Source organism: Macaca fascicularis, chromosome X, assembly GCF_037993035.2.
Source record: "Macaca fascicularis isolate 582-1 chromosome X, T2T-MFA8v1.1".
Classification (NCBI taxonomy): Eukaryota; Metazoa; Chordata; class Mammalia; order Primates; family Cercopithecidae; genus Macaca; species Macaca fascicularis.
In genome coordinates, this window is record NC_088395.1 from 80,100,608 (window position 1) to 80,116,829 (window position 16,222).

The window sequence follows — 16,222 nt, forward strand, 5'->3', positions numbered from 1 at the left end:
AGACCACTAGCAAGACTAATAAAGAAGAAAAGAGAGAAGAATCAAATCGACACAATTAAAAATGATAAAGGGGATATCACCACCGACCCCACAGAAATACAAAATACCATCAGAGAATACTATAAACACCTCTATGCAAATAAACTGGAAAATCTAGAAGAAATGGATAATTTCCTGGACACTTACACTCTTCCAAGACTAAACCAGGAAGAAGTTGAATCCCTGAATAGACCAATAGCAGGCTCTGAAATTGAGGCAATAATTAATAGCCTACCAACCAAAAACAGTCCAGGACCAGATGGATTCACAGCTGAATTCTACCAGAGGTACAAGGAGGAGTTGGTACCATTCCTTCTGAAACTATTCCAATCAATAGAAAAAGAGGGAATCCTCCCTAACTCATTTTATGAGGCCACCATCATCCTGATACCAAAGCCTGGCAGAGACACAACAAAAAAAGAGAATTTTAGACCAATATCCCTGATGAACATCGATGCAAAAATCCTCAATAAAATACTGGCAAACCGGATTCAGCAGCACATCAAAAAGCTTATCCACCATGATCAAGTGGGCTTCATCCCTGGGATGCAAGGCTGCTTCAACATTCGCAAATCAATAAACATAATCCAGCATATAAACAGAACCAAAGACAAGAACCACATGATTATCTCAATTGATGCAGAAAAGGCTTTTGACAAAATTCAACAGCCCTTCATGCTAAAAATGCTCAATAAATTCGGTATTGATGGAACGTACCTCAAAATAATAAGAGCTATTTATGACAAACCCACAGCCAATATCATACTGAATGGGCAAAAATTGGAAAAATTTCCTTTGAAAACTGGCACAAGACAGGGATGCCCTCTCTCACCACTCCTATTCAACATAGTGTTGGAAGTTCTGGCTAGGGCAATTAGGCAAGAGAAAGAAATCAAGGGTATTCAGTTAGGAAAAGAAGAAGTCAAATTGTCCCTCTTTACAGATGACATGATTGTATATTTAGAAAACCCCATTGTCTCAGCCCAAAATCTCCTTAAGCTGATAAGCAACTTCAGCAAAGTCTCAGGATACAAAATTAATGTGCAAAAATCACAAGCATTCTTATACACCAGTAACAGACAAACACAGAGCCAAATCATGAATGACCTTCCATTCACAATTGCTTCAAAGAGAATCAAATACCTAGGAATCCAACTTACAAGGGATGTAAAGGACCTCTTCAAGGAAAACTACAAACCACTGCTCAGTGAAATCAAAGAGGACACAAACAAATGGAAGAACATACCATGCTCATGGATAGGAAGAATCAATATTGTGAAAATGGCCATACTGCCCAAGGTAATTTATAGATTCAATGCCATCCCCATCAAGCTGCCAATGAGTTTCATCACAGAATTGGAAAAAACTGCTTTAAAGTTCATATGGAACCAAAAAAGAGCCCGCATCTCCAAGACAATCCTAAGTCAAAAGAACAAAGCTGGAGGCATCACGCTACCTGACTTCAAACTATACTACAAGGCTACAGTAACCAAAACAGCATGGTACTGGTACCAAAACAGAGATATAGACCAATGGAACAGAACAGAGTCCTCAGAAATAATACCACACATCTACAGCCATCTGATCTTTGACAAACCTCAGAAAAACAAGAAATGGGGAAAGGATTCCCTATTTAATAAATGGTGCTGGGAAAATTGGCTAGCCATAAGTAGAAAGCTGAAACTGGATCCTTTCCTTACTCCTTATACGAAAATTAATTCAAGATGGATTTGAGACTTAAATGTTAGACCTAATACCATAAAAATCCTAGAGGAAAACCTAGGTAGTACCATTCAGGACATAGGCATGGGCAAAGACTTCATGTCTAAAACACCAAAAGCAACGGCAGCAAAAGCCAAAATTGACGAATGGCATCTCATTAAACTAAAGAGCTTCTGCACAGCAAAAGAAACTACCATCAGAGTGAACAGGCAACCTACAGAATGGGAGAAAATTTTTGCAATCTACTCATCTGACAAAGGGCTAATATCCAGAACCTACAAAGAACTCAAACAAAGTTACAAGAAAAAAACAACCCCATCAAAAAGTGGGCAAAGGATATGAACAGACATTTCTCAAAAGAAGACATGCATACAGCCAACAGACACATGAAAAAATGCTCATCATCACTGGCCATCAGAGAAATGCAAATCAAAACCACAATGAGACACCATCTCACACCAGTTAGAATGGCGATCATTAAAAAGTCAGGAAACAACAGGTGCTGGAGAGGATGTGGAGAAATAGGAACACTTTTACACTGTTGGTGGGATTGTAAACTAGTTCAACCATTATGGAAAACAGTATGGCGATTCCTCAAAGATCTAGAACTAGATGTACCATATGACCCAGCCGTCCCATTACTGGGTATATACCCAAAGGATTATAAATTATGCTGCTATAAAGACACATGCACACGTACGTTTATTGCAGCACTATTCACAATAGCAAAGACTTGGAATCAACCCAAATGTCCATCAGTGACAGACTGGATTAAGAAAATGTGGCACATATACACCATGGAATACTATGCAGCCATCAAAAAGGATGAGTTTGTGTCCTTTGTAGGGACATGGATGCAGCTGGAAACCATCGTTCTAAGCAAACTATCACAAGAACAGAAAACCAAACACCGCATGTTCTCACTCATAGGTGGGAACTGAACAATGAGATCACTTGGACACGGGAAGGGGAACATCACACACCGGGGCCTATCATGGGGAGGGGGGAGGGGGGAGGGATTGCATTGGGAGTTATACCTGATGTAAATGACGAGGTGATGGGTGCAGCACACCAACATGGCACAAGTATACATATGTAACAAACCTGCACGTTATGCACATGTACCCTACAACTTAAAGTATAATAATAATAAATTAATTTTTAAAAAAAGTCAAAAAATAACAGATGCTGGCTAAGTTGTGGAGAAAAAAAGAACACTCGGACACTGTTGGTGGGAACGTAAATTAGTTCAGCTATTGTGGAAGAGTGTGCAATCTCTCAAAGACATAATCAGAAATACAATTTGACACAGCAATTCCATTAGTGGGTATATACCCAAAGGAATGTAAATTATTCCATTATAAAGACACACACATATGGTTTGTAGCACTATTCTCAATAGCAAAGAGATGGAATCAACCTAAATGCCCATCAGTGATAGACTGGATAAAGAAAATGTGGTTCATATACACCATGGAATACCATGCAGCCATAAAAAACAATTTTATGTCCATTGCAGCAACATGGATAGAGCTTGAGGCCATTATCCTTAGCAAATTAATGCAGGAATAGAAAACCAAATATCGCATGTTCTCACTTATAAGTGGGAGCTAAATGATGAGAACATATGGACACATACAGAAGAACAACACACACTGGAGCCTTTTAGAGGGTGGAGGGTGGGAGGAGGAAGAAGATCAGGAAAAACAACGAATGTATACTAGGTTTAATACCTGGGTGATGAAATAATCTGTATAACAAACTCCCATGACACAAGCTTACCTATGTAACAAACCTGCACTTGTATCCCTGAACATAAAAGTTAAAAAAGATAAAAATAAATAAAATAGAAACAAACATATAATACAGGAAATAAGCAAATATTTTATTTAAAACAATTGATAAAGTAAAATTTAAATAAAATGCAAATTATCAAAACTGTGAATAAAAAAGTGATCACCCTTAGTGTTTCTACATTTAAAAATATAATAGAATACTATACATAGCTGTATGTAAACAAATCCAATATCTAAGATTAAGTTGGTAAATTTGCTGAAAAAAATAACAAAAGAAAACATACTAATCTGAATAGTCTTTGAATAAATTGAATTCCTTGTTATACATTATCCTATAAAGATAATTTCAAATCAAGATGGCTTAGCTGGCAAATTTTTTCAAATACTTAAATAATAAATATTACCAATGTTATACAAAATTTTCCAGAGAATATACATCATATAGTTCTCAAACTGTTTTATAAAGCCAGCATAACTTTGATCTGAAAATAGGACTGTTACAATGTGAGAAGATCATTTAAAACCAATGTAGATCATGAATATAGATAGAAAATTCTAAACAAAACAAAAGCTGGTAGTATACAGAGATATACAAAAATTACTGTATTTCATATCCCTGTGAAGTTTAGTCCAGAAATGTAAGCTTGCTTTAAAAAATCAATAATCAACATAATTCACATAATAAGGAAATAAAGACAGAGAAAATGCATTTGATATAACTCAATCATATGCATAGTTTTTAAAAAATTTTGAGGCCGGGCGCGGTGGCTCAAGCCTGTAATCCCAGCACTTTGGGAGGCCGAGACCGGCGGATCACGAGGTCAGGAGATCGAGACCATCCTGGCTAACACGGTGAAACCCCGTCTCTACTAAAAAATACAAAAAACTAGCCGGGCGAGGTGGCGGGCGCCTGTAGTCCCAGCTACTCGGGAGGCTGAGGCAGGAGAATGGTGTAAACCCGGGAGGCGGAGCTTGCAGTGAGCTGAGATCCGGCCACTGCACTCCAGCCTGGGCGGCAGAGCGAGACTCCGTCTCAAAAAAAAAAAAAAAAAAAAAAAAAAAAAAATTTTGAAAACTTTGGGGCAAAAGGGAACTCCATTAAGAGCAGAATATATTTGAAACCTTTGTAGATAACAGAAACTCCATGTGAAAATATTAAATGAATTGATACACAGTTTCAAAACACAAAAAGGTTGTCCACACTCACCACATTAATTCATTAGTGCAATGAAGGTCTTAAGCAGTGCAATAAGAAATAAAAAGTCATAAAAGGTATAATGATTGTAAAAGAAAACATTATTCAAGTGACAAAATAGTGTACATGTAAAGTCCAAAATAATCTCTGAACAGATTATGCAAATTAATGTCAAATTAGTACGATTCTTGAACCACAATTAGTATACAAAAATTAGTGTAGAAGTTTTATTTTTTTTTCAAGACAGCAGATTGGAGGCATTATTAGCATGCCTCCCCCACTTGGAAAGGCAAAACAGTATATAGAGATTCACACTGTGAATTTTTTTCCAAGAAGCATTGCAGGAACTCTACAGGAAAGCTGAAAGAAGCTACAAACCTTTTGAAAGAAGCAACAGGCTGCAGCTTACACTGTGAGCCAGGCAGAAAACTTTAAGTCCCCAGAGTGTGAGAGAGGGATAAACTGCCTGTATACTACACATTCCCACCAGAAATCCTGCCAATCCAGGCCATGGGGGAAGATTTGAACCCTGCCCAGCACTGGAATTGATTTAGGGAACAGTGGGGAAAATAGAAGTAGGAGCAGTGAGAAGAGACTTGCTTCCATTCCCTGTCTCTAGTGTAGATGAAAGGAGCCATTTCTGATTCTACCTCAAAGGGGACGCTGCAGAATTCTGCCAGCTAACTCAAGTGGTGGTCACAGGTTAAGGGAAGCCCTCAACTGAGTTTCATGATATAATTTTGAGTGAGGATGAACTCCTTTGGCCAGAAGTGGGAGACAAATGGGAAGTGGGTTGCAGCTGCAAGTGCAGGAGCTGGATGCACTGGCTAGATGGGCAGACCAGGAGGAGTGTGGCCTGAAAGCTGTGGTTGCTCTGTGGAAAGGCTTATGGCCTGGGGCAGTTTTGGATTCTGAGTGCAGACTACCTGGAGATTAGCTAGCTGCTGCTAGTGGAATACTGTAGGTGTGAGACCTGACTTGCCAAGTGTCTGGGAGCTGAGTGGGGCTTACTGCCACTTGCTACTCACCACCCCATGTACGAACTCTTCTGTGCAGCAAAGAGCATTTTGCTTCTCCCTGGAACGTTACCCAAATTTCCAGAAAACTGTCAACCAATATTTACTGGGGCCACTGCTTGCCCTGCACTTGGAGAGCCAGAGCACCAATTTGTCTGGCCCAGCTTCCACTTGGCTTTGCTCCTTTATCTGACCTGGTAGTTTGACACAAAGGACAGAAACTTTTGGGAGTTCCATGGCCCCACCCATTGCCTGAGACACCAGAGTACCTCCCCATAGTTACACAAGGCAGGCACAAGTCTCACTGCTACCACTGTGGCTGGCACTCTTTTGCAGGTGCCACCTCCTGGCTGGAGGCCAACTGACACAGTCCATTACAGAATCTCCAGGTAGAATACTACAGCACCCAGGAAGGAGAAACCCTGATAGCATAGCCTCAGCTATCACCATTGCCTGCAGCATCATGGTTAATCAGGAGTGTATCTACATGACGAGTCTACTACTACTACAACCAGCATTTGATAAAGCCAATACACTAAGGCTATTTATAACCAAATAATTTCACATCAGTCTCCCATTACACCCATCGGAGCTGGTGCTGGTACCTGCTGCTGAGAGACTTGAGGAAAAGTCACTTCACTGAATCCCTTGCCAACATCCTCCAACACCAGCCTGGAGTATGGCAGCTCCACTGGGCAGCTAGAACCAGGGGAACAGCAACATTTACAGGAGGCTGGCTCTCAGGGAATCCTACTCCTAGCGGAAGGGAGAGTGCACCACATACCTGTGAGACAAAAGAATTTAGATGACAGGGCTTGAGTCCCATAACTTTCTGCTTGTGGGAAGTTTCTTTCAGCAGAATTACAGGTGCAGTGCTGGGCTCAGTAGGGAAAATCTGTAGCTCTACCCCAACATTCAGGCAGCCCTGGTGCTTATGAAGATTTTTGGAGAAGGGAATATTTGTTCCCCTTGTCCACTACTTCAGACAGAGCTGGGGCTTCTCCCATGTAAGCTCAGCAGGCGTACACCTATAGACAGCCTTTCTGGAGCACTTCAGAGTGACTGCATTTCCACAAGAGGAGTGCCTTTCAGGTTCAAGCTTGCATAAAAAGTAGAGTCACAGTACCTATCTATTTGAAACACCAACCTCATTGCAGATGAAAAGATGTGCCTGTCTGATTTGAATAGCCTGGACACTGGGTCAAGAGTGTGACTAGGAGGTGGACCACTTTCCTGCTGACTTGGCAGAGGCATTGAGGTGGCTCCCTCCTTTCATCCTGATAAGACCTCAGTGTGTTTCACTGAGAACTCCCCCAGCCACCTCTGTCAAAGTTGGAACTTTCTGCGTGTGGGAAGGTTCTTTCAGCAGAGGTGCAGATGCAGTGCTGGGGTCAGTCTGAAAAGTTTGTGGCTCTACCTCAACAGTCTGACAGCACTGGTGCTTGCGAAGGGTGTTGGAGGAGAGGACTTTCTCTCCCACTTGCCCACCACTGCGGACATAGCTGGGGATTCTCCCTTGGGAGCTTGGCATGGGTGAACCTGTAGACAACCTTTCTGGAACACTTCAGGGTGATGAAATCCCCAAAGGAGGAATGTCCCTCTATGTTCAGACATGCACCAGGAGTACAGCCACAATCCCTCTTTACATTGAACAACAGCATTCTTGCACATGAAAAGAGGTGCCTGTCTGATCTGAATAGCTGGAATACTGTGTCAGGAGTGTAACTGGGAGGCAGATTGTTTTCCTACTGGCCTGTCAGGAGAGCTGAGGTGGTTCCCTCCCTTCCCTATGGAAGGACCTCAGTGTGATTAACTGAGAGCTCCCCCAGACACCTCTGTCAGGTTGGGTCCTCTGCTCACCATTGGGTATTGCATTTACCCACCTGCTTTAACCGCCACTGGTTTCTAACCAGGGATACCACTCTCACTCCTCTGAAGCCTGAACTATTCAACCTGGAAACAAACTACTGGGGAAAAAATAATTTTTTAAAAAAATGCACACTCTGAGGGAACAAGATAAACTTCAAAAGACCTCTTTCATTTCAACTTCATAGGAGACAGTAAATTTTCTTGCACACTGAGCAAATTGCTACTACAACCAGGATTTAAGAAAGCCATGATACATGGACTCTCTATAACCAAGGAACTCATGCAGAGCCTTCACCCCTGAAAGCAAAAAGAGCCAAACAAGGCTGCAATAAACTATAAACATTAAAGTCACATCATTAAGGGGGAAAAATAAATTTTAAAAAGTCACATGGTCAAATCAAAAATAAATTCAAGAATAATTAGAAGAAATATTCTACCCAAATGAGAAGCAGAAAAATAATTCTGGTCATATTACCAAACAGTGTTCTAGAATACTTGCAAAAGATCATGCTATCTCACCATCAGTGGATTCAAATCAAAATAAAATCCTTTAAATACAAGATAAGCAATTCCAAATGTTGATTATTAAGTTATTCAAAAATATACACGAGAAAGGTGAAAACTAACATAAAGATACTTTTTAGGAATTCAGGATATGAGTAAATACAATCTAAAAGGATAGATATTTTAAAGAAAAACCAATCAGAACTTTTGGAAATGAAAAATGCATTTAGGAAATTAGAAAATGAAGTGGAATGTTTCAACATTAGACTAGATATAGTAAGAGAAAGAATTTCAGAGCTCAAAGACAAGACTTTTGAATTGACTTAATCAGATAAAAATAAAGAAAAAAGAATCAAAAGAAATGAACAAAGTATCCTAGAAATATAGGATTATGTAAAATGGTCAAACCTAAGAATAATTGGTGTTACTGAGGGAGAAGAGAAAGCAAAACATTTGGAAAATTCATTCGATGGAATAATCGAGGAAAACTTTCCTAGCCTTTCTAGAGGCTTAGCTATCCAAATATAAGAAATTTAAAGAACATCTCAGAGATTCCTTACAAAAAGAACATCACCAAGTCATGTAGTCATCAGGCTATCTAAAATCAAAGTGTAGAAAGGAATTCTAAGAGCAGTGAGACAAAAGCATCAGGAAACCTATAAAAGAAATCCTATCAGACTAACAGTAGGCTTCTCAGCAGAAATGCTACAAGTCAGAAGATATTTGGGTACTGTATTTAACCTCTTTAAACACAACAATTGTCAGTCAAGATTTTTGTATCCAGTAAACTAAATTTTATAAATGAAGAAGAAATAAAGCATTTTTCAGACAAACAAATGCTGAGACAACTTGTCACTACCAGACCAGCCCTATAAGAAATGATAAAAGGAGTGCTAAATCTTGAAACAAAAGATTAATATGCACCAGAATACAACCTCTTGAAAGCATAAAACTCTTAAGTTCTAAAAAACTATAACACAATGAAAAAAGCAACATGTGAAGATAAAAATCGACATAACAACTGGAACAATACCTCGTATCTCAATATTAATGTTGAACGTAAATGGCCTAAATGTTTCACTTAAAAGATGCAGATTGACAGAATGGATTAAAAAATCACAAACCAAATAGCTGCTGTCTTCAAAAGACTCACTTAACATCTAGAGATTCATATAAAATCAAGGTTAAAAGTTAGTGTTAGATAAAGGGATGGAAAAGGATATTCCACATAAATGGAAACAGAAAGCAAGCAGCAGTAGTTTTTCTTGTATCAGATAAAGTAGACTTTAAAGCAACAACAATAAAACAAGACAAATAAGGTCATTTCATAAGGATAAAAGGATCAATCCAACAAGAAGATATTACAATCTAAATATGTAAACATCTAATTTTGTGACTCCCAGATTCATAAAACAGTTACTATTAGACCTAAGAAATGAGATAAGCAGCAACACAATAATAGTGGGGGACTTTAACACATCACTGACAGCACTAGACTCATCAAGGAAGAGTGTCAACAAGGAAACAGTGAATTTAAGTTGCACTGTAGAACAAATAGTCCTCACAGACATTTACAGAACATTCAACCCACAAGTTGCAGAATATACATTCTCATCAGAACATGGAACAGTCTTCAAGATAGACCATGTGATAGGCTACAAAACAGCCTCCACAAATTTTCAAAATCAAAATTATGTAAAGTGTCTTCTCAGACCACAGTGGAATAAAACTAAAAATAAACTCTAAAAGGAACACTCAAAATTATACAAATATATGGAAATTAAACAATCTACTCCTGAACGGTTTTGGGGTTAACAATAAAATCAAGATGAAAATTTGAAAATTCTTTAAAATGAGTGATAATAGTCATGCAAGTTATCAAAACTTCTGAGATACAGCAAAAGCAGTGTTAAGAGGAAAGTGTATAGCACTAAATGGCTACATCAAAAAGTCTCAAAGACCACAAATTGACAGCCTAATGTCACACCTCAAGGAACTAGAAAAACAAAAAGAAATCAAACACAAAAGTGGCAGAACAAATGAAATAACAAAGATCAGAGTACAACTAAATGAAACAGAAACAAAAAATATAAAACATCTCTGAAACAAAAAATTACCTCTTTGAAAAGATAAACAAAATTGATAGTCCATTAGTTAGATTAACCAAGAAGAGAAAAGATTCAAATAAACTCAATTACAAATGAAAATGAAGATATTAAAATCAATACCACAGAATATGAAAGATCTTTCAAGACTTCTATGAACACTCTATGCACACAAAGTAGAAAATGTAGAGGAAATGAATAAATTCCTGGGAATACACAACCCTCTCAGATTAAATCTGGAAGAAAAAGAAACCATGAATATACCAATAACAATCAGTGCAATTAAATTAGTAATAAAAAGATTGTCAACAAAAAAGTTCCAGGGCCAGATAGATCCACAGCTGAATTCCACCAGACGTTCAAAGAAGAATTGGTACCAATTCTTCTAAAACTATTCCAAAAGATTGAGAAAGAGGAAATAATTCATAATTCAGTCTATAAAGCAATATCACTCTGATACCAAAACTCGGAAAAAAACATAACAAAAAAGGAAACTACAGCTCAATATCCCTGATGACCTTGATGACCATAGATGCAAAAATCCTCAACAAAGCACTAACAAACTGAATGCAGCAGCACATCAAAAAGTTAATACACAATATACCACAATCAAGTGGATTTCATCCCAGGCATGCAGGGATGGTTTAACATATGCAAGTCAATAAATATGATAAATTACATAAATGGAATTATAAACAAAAAGCATATGATTATCACAATGGATGCAGAAAAAGCATTTAATAGCCAGCATTCTTTTAAGAAAAACAAATTCAACCAACTAGGCATAGAAGGGATGTAACTCAAAATAATAAAGGCATATATGAAAAACCCACAGTCAACATCATATGGGAAAAAGTTGAAAGTGTTCTCCCTGAGAACTGGAACAAGACAAGGATGCCCATACTCAGCTCTTCTATTCAACATGGGACTGGAAGTCCTGTCCAGAGCAATCAGGCAAGAGAAACCAAGAAAGAAAAGAAAAGAAAAGAAAAGAAAAGAAAAGAAAAGAAAAGAAAACAGCATGTTACTGGTATAAAAGTCAATACATAGACTAATGGAACAGAATATGTAACCCAGAAATAAAACCAAATAGTTACAAGCATGATCTTTGACAAAGCATGCAAAAGCATAAATTGGGGAAAGGACACTTTACTTAATAAATGGTGCTGAGAAAACTGGATTTTCACATGGAGAAGAATGAATCCAGATCCCTATCTCTCATCTTACAAAAAAAGTCAACTCAAGGTGGAGCAAAGATTAAAATCTAAGACATGAAACAATAAAATTTCTAGAAGAAAATCTAGGAAAAAATCTTCTGGACATTGGCCTAGGCAAGGAATTTATGACTAAGACCCCAAAAGTAAGTGCAAAATAATAAATAAATAAATAAATAAATAAATAAATAAATAAATAGGACCTAATTAAACTAAAAATCCTCTACACAGAAAAAGAAACAATCAGCAGAGTAGACAGACAATCCACAGAGTGGGAGAAAATATTTGCAAAGTATACATCTGAAAAAGGATTAATATTCAAAATCTACAAGGAACATAAACAAATCAACAATAAAGAATCCCATTAAAAAGTAGGCAAATGACATGAATAGACATTTCTCAAAATAAGATATACAAATGGCCAATGAACATATGAAAGAATGCTCAACATCACTAATCATCAGGGAAATGCAAATTAAAACCACAGTGAGATACCACCTTACCCCTGCAAGAATGACTATTATTAAAAAGTTTAAAAACAATAGATGTTGGTGTGAATGTGGTGGAAAGGGAACACTTATACACTGTTGGTGGGAATGTAAACTAGTACAACCTCTATGAAAGACAGTGGAGATTCCTCAAAGAACTAAAAGTAGATATACTGTTCAATCCAGGAATCCCGCTACTGGGTATCTACTCAAAGGAAAAAAAACCACGCCATTATAACCAAAAAGACAACTGCACGCATGTTTATTGTAGCATAATTCACAATCACAGAGATATGGAACCAACTTAAGTGCCCATTGACCAATGAGTGTATAAAGAAAATGTGGTATATGTACAATATGGAATACTACCCAACCATAAAAAATAATAAAATATGTATTTTTCAGGAACTTGGATGGAGGTGGAGGCCATTATTTTAAGTTAGGTAACTCAAGAATGGATAAAAAATACTGTATATTCTCACTTATAAGTGGGAGCTAAGCCATGTGTATGTATACACATAAAGAGTGGTATAATGTACTTTGAAGACTCAGAAGGCAGAGGTTCAGAGGCGGGTGAGGAATAAACTACATATTGAGTACAATGTACACTGCTCTGTTGACGGTGCACTTAAATATTAGACTTCACCACTATACAATTCATATGTGTAACCAAAAACCACTTGTACCTCAAAAGCTATGGAAATTTTTTAAATGTTTAAAAATAAATATGTACATACATAACAAAAAAATGACAATTAATTGGAGAATCTCAGCCTCGCTCCTGCCACCAGTGCTACCCAGAGACTGCTAAGCCCCAGTTCATCTGCCACCACCCACTCCAGACACAGAACATCCAGTCATGAATAAATATTCAAATATTCTTGGGTCATGGATAAATATGAGTTTGTTCAGAAGGCCAAACCAGTGGAGCAAGCTGAGCAATATGATGACATGGCAGCCTGCATGAAGTCTATCACTGAGCAAGGAGCTGGATTATCCAATGAGGAGAGGAATCTTCATTCAATTACTTATAAAATTGTTGAAGGAGCCCATAGGTCATCTTGGAGGGTCTTTTAAGTATTAAACAAATGAGGGAAGGTGCTAAAAAAAAAAAAGTATTTAGCTCAAGAGTACAGAGATAAAATTGAGACTGAGCTAAGACATATCTGCAATAAAGTACTATCTCTTTTTTCAAATGTACTTGATCCCCAATGCTTCACAGAGAGCAAAGTCTTCTATTTGAAAATAAAAGGATACTACTATTGTTATGTAGCTGAAGTTTCTGCTGGTGATGAGAAGAAATAGATTGTGGATCAGTCACAGTAAGCATACAGAGAAGCTTTTGAAATCAGCAAAAAGGAAATGCAACCAACATATCCTACCAGATTGGGTCTGGCCCTTAATTTTTCTGTATTCCATTATGAGATTCTGAACTCCCCAGATAAAGCCTGCTCTCTTACAAAGACAGCTTTTGATAAAGCCATTGCTGAATTTGACACATTTAGTGCAGAGCCATACGAAGACAGCACACTAGTTTTGTAACTACTGAGAAATGGCTTGACATTGTGGACATCAGATACCCAAGGAGATGAAACTGAAGTAAGAGAAGGAGGAGAAAATTAACCAGTCTTTCAACTTTCATCAGTCTCATTCTAAAATTTACACAGTAGATCATTTTTTCTCCATGCTGCCCCACAAGTAGTTTTCTTCTTTATCATTTATGACAGGTTTTTAATTTGATAAAAATCTGTTACTTTGATTTGAATTCCTATATTTCTCATGTGGTTTTTTATGTTTAATGTTAGGGGATTAGAGCCAGTTAATATTTTTAGGGAGTTATCTGTTTTCATCTTGAGGTAGACAATATGCAGATGTAAAATTTTTGCACAAGTTATGTATGTTTAGAATGGTACTTTTTGTACATTGTGGCTTCACAAGGGCCAGTGTAAAACTGTTTCCATGTCTAAGCAAAGAAAACTGCCTACATATTGATTTGTCCTGGTGGGAAATCAAAGGGATAATTGGTTCCAGTCACAGGAGTAGCAATTGTGAATACTTTAAGGTTTGAATCACTTACAAGGCTGTAATAGAAACAGGTATACTATGGATACCACATGTTGAACCATGTATATCTGTGGAATGCTCAACCTCAATGTGCATACCTTTGACTACAGCTGCAGAAGTGTTCCTTTCAACAAAGCTGTGACTCAATTTACTCTGGATAAGGACAGAAATGTTTTACATTCTATTATTTGTAAAGTTATCTCCTGCTTGTGCTTGTTATTTTTTGTTACACTCATTTTATTTGTATTTAAATGATTTAGGCAACCTAAGAACAAATGAAAAATTAAAGATGCAGTAAAAGCAAATTGTTTTATATCCATTACTATATATATATACACATATATATATACACACACACACACACACTTCAATGTGTATATATATACACATTACTATATATATACTATATATACTTTATAGATAGATAGCACAGCAGTAAAACAAAAAAAAATCTTGTATTTGAGATGATAGCTAGCTCTGTTTAGTGTCTTATAAAATTTTCATGAACAATTCAAGTTTAATTGTTAAGAACATATATACTGTTTGTGTAAGTAGAATAAAAGTTTTATGAGTAGGCATTTCAAGTATGGTTTCTATAGTTTTTCATGTAAATTAGTCTTTTGTTTCTGAAACTTCTCTAAAAGAAATTGTATATTTTCAGAAATTTATTTCTTATTTTCTCTTGGCAGCTAATGGGCTTTTACCAAGTTTAAACACAAAGATTGTCATAAGGAAAATATTATCAATACAAATACTGTTTTCAATAATTTCCCATGTTCTTTTCTCCTCCTCCCACTCTGAAAAAATGAGTTATTTTTTGGGAGGGAGGGAGACATTGATTTTCAAAAGGGTAATATGTTCCATTTAAAATGTTGGTATATAGCATTTTTTAACTTAGGAAGCCACAATGTTTTTGGCTCATCATGACACTGGGTAGCACTAACTGTAAGTTTTGTGCTTCTGAATCACATTTATTTTTTAAGAATTTCTTCATACTGTTACAGTCTGCCTTCAATTTTGATCCTTTATTCTTTCTATGTATCAGGTGCACAAGATTACCTGCCTTTTTTAGTCCTCTGTCTTATCACTAACCATTCCTACTTGGTGGCCAGGTACTTGGAAAAAGACCACATAATGTTTCTGGCTCCAGTCAATGTCTAAAATACCCTGCTTCTCTTGCTTTCATTCCACAAACTATTTTCCTCATCCTATTTATTGCAGCAAATCTCTCTTTAGTTAATGAGATTGTGTTTAAGTTCTACCTATCCTGAATGGTCTGTCATTGTCTACCTTTAAAATCTATTATTCTTTCAACAGAATACATTCTTCTCAGCACCACATCACACTTATTCCAAAATTGACCACATAATTGGAAGTAAAGCACTCCTCAGCAAATGTACAAGAACAGAAATTATAACAAACTGTCTCTCAGACCACAGTGCAATCAAACTAGAACTCAGGACTAAGAAACTCAATCAAAACCGTTCAACTACATGGAAACTGAACAACCTGCTCCTGAATGACTACTGGGCACATAACGAAATGAAGGCAGAAATAAAGATGTTCTTTGAAACCAATGAGAACAAAGATAGAACATACCAGAATCTCTGGGACACATTTAAAGCAGTGTGTAGAGGGAAATTTATAGCACTAAATGCCCACAAGAGAAAGCAGGAAAGATCTAAAATTGACACTCTAACATCGCAATTAAAAGAACTAGAGAAGCAAGAGCAAACACATTCAAAAGCTAGCAGAAGGCAAGAAATAACTAAGATCAGAGCAGAACTGAAGGAGATAGACACACAAAAACCCTCCAAAAAATCAATGAATCCAGGAGTTGGTTTTTTGAAAAGATCAACAAAACAGACCGCTAGCAAGACTAATAAAGAAGAAAAGAGAGAAGAATCAAATAGACGCAATAAAAAATGATAAAGGGGATATCACCACCATCCCCACAGAAATACAAACTACCATCAGAGAATACTATAAACACCTCTACGCAAATAAACTAGAAAATCTAGAAGAAATGGATAATTTCCTGGACACTTACACTCTTCCAAGACTAAACCAGGAAGAAGTTGAATCCCTGAATAGACCAATAGCAGGCTCTGAAATTGAGGCAATAATTAATAGCCTATCAACCAAAAAAAGTCCAGGACCAGATGGATTCACAGCTGAATTCTACCAGAGGTACAAGGAGGACCTGGTAC

The 16,222-nt window shown here is 37.1% G+C and overlaps 1 pseudogene; it reads left to right on the forward strand.

Annotated features, from left to right (window-relative positions):
- The first annotated feature begins 12,836 nt into the window (after window positions 1-12,836).
- Window positions 12,837-13,571, forward strand: LOC102137485 (14-3-3 protein zeta/delta pseudogene; annotated as a pseudogene).
- The last annotated feature ends 2,651 nt before the right edge of the window (window positions 13,572-16,222 follow it).